Source organism: Diadema antillarum, unplaced genomic scaffold (assembly GCF_040938485.1).
Source record: "Diadema antillarum isolate AM-2024a unplaced genomic scaffold, OU_Dant_1.0 scf00000166, whole genome shotgun sequence".
Classification (NCBI taxonomy): domain Eukaryota; kingdom Metazoa; phylum Echinodermata; class Echinoidea; order Diadematoida; family Diadematidae; genus Diadema; species Diadema antillarum.
Genome location: NW_027271055.1, coordinates 1749429 through 1756141, shown reverse-complemented (window position 1 = coordinate 1756141; position 6713 = coordinate 1749429).

Here is a 6713-nt window from a genome sequence, read left to right as displayed (position 1 = left end):
ATGTTTTGACCTTCAAGCAGTGAAGAGATGACTGAAATTAGATTGCTTTTGATTGGGACAGTCGCATAAAGCGGACAGAGGTCTTACTCCAAAAGTCCTGATTTAACAGCAACAGCTGTACATTGTACTTGTCAGTGTGATGCAAAGTGATGCAACATGGGTTGAAATTTGCAAGAAATTTGTTACCAGTTCGTATCTTGTGACTTCATACCCGTTTGTGCCCATTACAATGTACATATTTGTATATACAAGAAAACATTGGTGAAGCATGAAATCTCAAACTTGTAGATAAGGTTGTATATAAAACAAACAGACAAAAAAAGAACAACAGTGAAATCCTTACATGTTTCTGCTTCTTTACTCTCTTTTCTTATGCCTGCCTGTGAATGTCCCAGTGATATTGTGTGTAGTGTGGAATTTCTCATTTCCTCCTTTGAATTGAGGCTTAACGTTGATGGGGTGACAAGACCTTGTATCTCAAATTTTAATCACTTTTTGTGGATCAATTGACAGTTAAGTCACCACAGCATGCCAAAGGAAAGGTGACCCAATCTGTTTTAGTGCTTTAGCTGCCATTTTTTTTTCACTCTCCTGAACATTTGACATTTTTGAGATAAGAGGTTCTGTTGCCCCAACAGCGATGAATTACAGCGATTTGTAATGAGTTGTGAAGTTCTGTAGTGGGAATGGCTCAGAAGCATATGAAGTTACATTGCCCCTTGTGCTTGTTATTATGTTGTGCTGTGCGTGTGTCCATGTGTGTTAACTGCTTACAGAATTGTTGTGTGTAGGAGTATTGAGTGCTTTCAAGTGAGGACCTTTAGTTCAACACACCCCTGCTACTTGTGGACACACAAGAACCAGTGAAGTCCTTTCATTCTAAAAGCTGAAAGGTCCCCTAGATTTGAAGTCATGGAGAGTTAGTGCACTTACGTTCAAGAAAACTTGTGGTTTTCTTTGCAAGAATGGGGCCCCTCGGGTTGACTGTGTGAAACTGTGCAAGATACATTGTCTCCTGCATAACTTTCCAGCCCACGGGACTGCTTTCATGCACTTATTAACAAAAAAACAAACAAGTAATGTAATTCATATGCATGTGTGTGTGTGTGTGTGTGTGTGTGTGTGTGTGTGTGTGTGTGTGTGTGTGTGTGTGTGTGTATTTGTATGTGTGCATATGTGTGCATGTTTGGGTGCCTATGCCTACTCATGTCTACAACGCTGTGAATAAGCTTGAAAGTGATGTGGTCTGCCATTCCAATGTTGTGGTTTCTCAATTAAAAATGAATAGATTTTTTTTTTTTTTTCAATTGAGTTTGCTGTGGATGAAGAAATCTCTGAGCATATTTTGTTGGAAAATTATACTGTTACTTCCAAGATGCAGGATGTTCATTTGTATTATGGACAAATTTCACAAAGCCATGCTATAGTAAACCATTTTCAAAATGATTTATTTCAAAGATTTAAGGTTTTCAAAGCAATTAATGATAATTTTAGCACCCACGATGGCTTTTTTTTTTTCTCATAGCTTGATTGTACAGGAAACGCAGACTCCAATAGGATGTATGACAGTGCCGCGTAAGATGCATTTTATCAAACTGAATACATGAGTGAGTAAGCAGTGCCTTAACACCAAACAGACTGTGATGAGACAAAACAAAATTACATGTATTTCAGCTTGACCCTATCACGGTTTTATCCTTCCGTTTAAACGGCACCTGATAATGTCAGCGTTTGATATCGTGAGAGGGACTAGAGCGCGTTGTACAAGCTGCAACAATCGAAGCTTGTAAGCGGAGGAGAGGTTAGACAGTTTATGATTATAGAAGGAAAGAAAAGAGCACAAATCATGGGACAAGGCCGGCGCAATGGGGGGGGGGGGGGGGGGGGGGGGTGTGTCGGGCTCGGGCTCGTTCTCGGGCCCCCATTGTTTTTGCACAATACAAAGGAATACACGGGGTCTAACCACTTGCCCCTTTTTTTTAACATGGAAGTGGCACCAGTGAGAACCAAAAAAATGTGGTTAAGTTTGGTTGTTTTTTTTTTCCTTGTCAGTCGATGTCAATTGGAAGCCAATTTTGTCTTGTTTTGCTTGTTAGCTGATGAAACCCTGAAGTGGCACCATAAACTGCCTCCTCTCCCCCACTTTTCAAAACGTGGCGCCGGCCGTGTGGGAATAACATAACGGGAATGTGATCTAATCTAGGGAGTCGATCGGAACGGCATTAGAAAGTGATTTGGGGACTCGTGAATTTCATAAATTTGAATTCTAGTTTTTTAAAAAAAAAACCCAAAAAACCCAACAAAACAAACAAACAAAAAACCGTCATAGAAATCGATGCTTATCTGACAGTATGTGTAGTCATCTGAAGATATGAAGTTATTTATGATACTCCATCAATTAATTAGTGTAGGCCCTATAGGGGAAGGTGGGGTAAGATGGGACACGGGGCAGGATGGGACAATGCGATAACTATCGAAGTAAGAATCAGAGGGCACTATAATCTGCACTGATAAAAAGCACGCTGTCAGGAAGCCATCTTTACGCTCTGTGAAGCTGGGATTCTCGAGCTTTGGTGGACAAACGCAAAAATTGATTTCGATGACGGCAGAATTTCTGAGGTTATGAAATGTATAGTATCCCTGGCAAAATATGAAGAAAGGTAGAACGTTGATATCGTGTGGTTTTTATAGTATATACATCAAGTTTATTTCACAAAATGTAGGCAGACTGTATGTCATTACATGTACTGTGTAGAGCTTAGAAGTGTAGTGTGTGTGTGCATGGGGCAGGATGGGACATCACCTCGGGGCAGGATGGGGGGTGTCCCATCTTGCCCCATCATATTTGATATTCCAGATTAATGTATATGTTTTATTCTTTTTTCAGTTTCGGAATGGTCCGGAATTACAAAAGAAAGAGCGACTGTTTCAAGTGGAACACGGAAATATGCGTCTTCATTGTTTGTCCCATCGTGCCCCACGTTTGTGGGGCAGGATGGGACAAAGTTGATTATTTTGAGATGGCTATTACGTAAAATAAAAATAGGCAATAAGATGATATTACGTGTGATAGTGTTGCCCTACACAATCTTTGTAAATCCTGTTTCATGTGGAAGTTTGTGACGTAGTATTTGAAATAAAGCACATTTAGTGAAATGTGGCCCATCCTGCCCCACGTTCCCCTATCATTTACGTCTTTGTTGTCGTTGTCGTTGTCGCTGCCAATGTTGTGTGTGTTTGTGTGTGTGTGTGTGTGTGTGTGTGTGTGTGTGTGTGTGTGTGTGTGTGTGTGTGTGTGTGTGTGTGTGTATGTGTATGACTAAACTTCGATGTAGCCGACGCTCAGCTGTGTGTGATGTTAGATGTGGGCAAGTTAATATCGGGAAGCCAGACCCGTTCAGACTTCTTTTCGGGAAATGCCATGTGAGCAAATGTACATGTAGGACTATTCATTTTGGATGAAGCAGCTATCAAAGGGTCAATTTTATACGACTGTAATCAATGTTTTCACTTCCTGGGTAAACCCGGGGAGTTCCGTTGTAAAGTTTGAACCCTTCGCGTTCGGGCGTGGTCGCAGCTGGTTACTGGGAGGGGTGGGAGGATGTACAATATGGCAAGCCGTTCGGGTCAATGCGTCAGGTAACTACACGTACCTCGAAACACCTACGCGTGCCTGACCACACGTAACGCGTGGGTACACGTCACGTTACGTGTACCCACACGTCACGTAACGTGTACTTAAGCACGCGTAACGCGACGCGTGAGTACACGTTACGCGACGTGTACCCTGGCGTAACGCGTGGTTGTACCTGGCGCCACACGTAGTCCACCACGCGTTACGCGTGGGGTAGGCACACGTAACGTCAGGTTGACTACACGTAGTCAAGTGTACACGACGCCACGCCAGGCTCCTGAAAAATTAGCCTTGTTTCAGGATATGTTTTTGTTTTTTAATCTGCTATAGTCGTACGTGTCTAAATATTTTTGATGAGCTGAGATATATCTTGTGTAGGGGAAAAATACGTGTCTAAATAATTTTGATGAGCTGAGATATCTTGTGTATATCTAAGTTATGGAATTATGATTTCATTATTTCATTTGGAATGAGAGTGTTTTGTTTTTTTACTTTGTGTCTGCTAAAATAAAATCGATACTTTTTAGTGTAGTTTGTTGACTTTTAATGAATAGGCGTATAGTATGATGCTGATTTCACAGATTATGATTTTTTGTGATTGTTTCTTATTTTTTATGTTATATATCCTATATGTGTAGACATTTGTTTCATGTTACTTTCATTTGTTTTTTACCGCTTCTTCAGTATACTGTTCTTCAGTATTACTTTGCACTGATCATTACAGTACCTGTACAGTATTTGGTCTACATAATGGCGATGAACATTGATGCCAGTTACGTTATTGTTTAATTTAGGTCGTTGGCTGAGCAATTAAATTCTTCCTTTTTAACCACAACTGGAAACTGATTGTTTGAGGAGAAAATGAAACAACCGGAGAGGGTCAGTTTAGCCACAGTGAGAGAAAAAAAAAAAACAGGAAAAAGAAAGGGAGAGGGAGATCGGAAAGGACAGGAGAGGAGCAGAGAAAGGCAGAGAAAATTTGAGCTGCTAAACACTGATGGACACGGTCACTCACACCTTACATACACACATAAACACACACACACACACACACACACACACACACAAACGATCACATACATACAATTCAGTTTTTTATATTACTTTATTACTACTTTCACTTTAACTTGTGGATCTATGGAATATGGAATCTATCAGAAAAATGTGTCAGTTTCCAAGATTCCCCTTTATCACAATCACATGCATCAGATAACCATCATCTGTCTTTCATGCAATCATTTCGACTCACAACAACAAAACAATTGTTCTCCCATCAAATTTTACAATGTTTTTTTTTTTGAGAATCATATTTTCAATGAAATCACAATTTTAATTATGTAATGCACATATCAATAAAATACAGTAATGCAATTACTGCCATGGTCCATATACTCATGCCACTTCTAGTATGTACCAATGAACATGCTTCTGATTCTTGGTCCAATTTCAGTTATATGTATTACAATGTGTACTTTAAATGTTGGTTTTGTTGCAATAACCTAATACAAGGCTGAACATTATCCTTGGTCTAGGGACAACAGTAATAAATGAATGGGTCATTGAAAATTTGTGAGCATTTCCATTGTTCTTACATGTCTTCCGTGCCTAGAAAATGGAAGAAGATCTCAAGGCTCACTAATTGCATGTATTTGAGCTATCGTCAAGTGTTGGCAGATCACCATTACTCTTCACAGTTATTGAAGGTTATTTGTAAATTGCTTTGTTACAGTCATTGTGTGCATATCGCAGTCTGTAAACAGTGAAGGATAAACATGTCACTCAAGGAACCTGGCATACCATTGCATTGTTCCCCAAAATCATCCAAATGGGAACAATGAAAACAAATACAGATTTTGAGAATGAAAGTATTTATTAGCACCACCAAACAAAATCTGGTGAAATTTTGTCACAGCTCTTAACCTTGCGACAAATGTCCATATCTGCGACAACTTTTGCTCATTAAACAAACTGATATACTTCTACATTGAAAATCTTTTTACTAGTATTTTTGCAGTGGTTGTTTATTTTTCTTTTAATGTTTGAACATATCCGACATAAGCTATCTACACACACACACACACACACACACACACATATATATATATATATATACATGTATATATATGTATAATACATGTACACAAAATATAGATACATGCATATGCAGTAGCGGATCCAGGGGGCGCAACTGGCCTACACCACCCCCCCTTTAATTTTCGTTAAAAACAAAAGATATTAAAAAAAATTAAATGAAATCTGGAATTGGCACCAGGAATATTAGTTGTGCCCCCCCCCCCCCCCTTTTACAGAATTCCTGGATCCACCCCTGATATGTATATTGACACATACATACTTGCACAAAACATTCTTATTCACATATGTCATTTGTTATCTGTGGCTTTCACCATGTAAAAAGCACATTCACAGTCTGCATATTTGATGCAGTCACACCATTAGTCATAAAAGCACATGATTTCATTATACTACTAGTATATGAGAAATGCATTATACCCCACTAAAATCTACTTGTTGCCAAACAATCATCTTGTCCTTTTCATACTGAATGCTTGTATACATTTTACACTGTAGACCAAGAACAAAGCTGCGTGCACAATCACCATTTTATACACCGTCCCTTTAGTTAATGCTCTCAAAGTGAAAGAAATTGTCAGTTTTGAGTTATATCAAAGAGTAAATTCCAGAATGAAAGCACATCGTAAATTTGAAAAGGCAGATAATGAAATTGCATGCCTTGCTGAGCTTTGAAGAGACAGTCATATAATGTCACTCCTCAGAGATAACATGAAAGAGTTGTTTAATGTAAAATAGCAGAGCATGTGAATAAGTGCTAAAAATGAAATTATTTGCAATACCTCTATAACAGTTGGAGTTTCAGAACTGCAGTATACGATTTCAGTTATGAGACAAACAACAACAACAAAAATCGATATTGACCTGCTATTGTGATGAGTTGCATGGTCAGATTATTCAATATAAGGAGCCATTACTGTCACTAAACTCTCAAGAAATGTTGAAACTAAGGCTCCCATTTCTGTGCATCAACATACCCTGGACATAG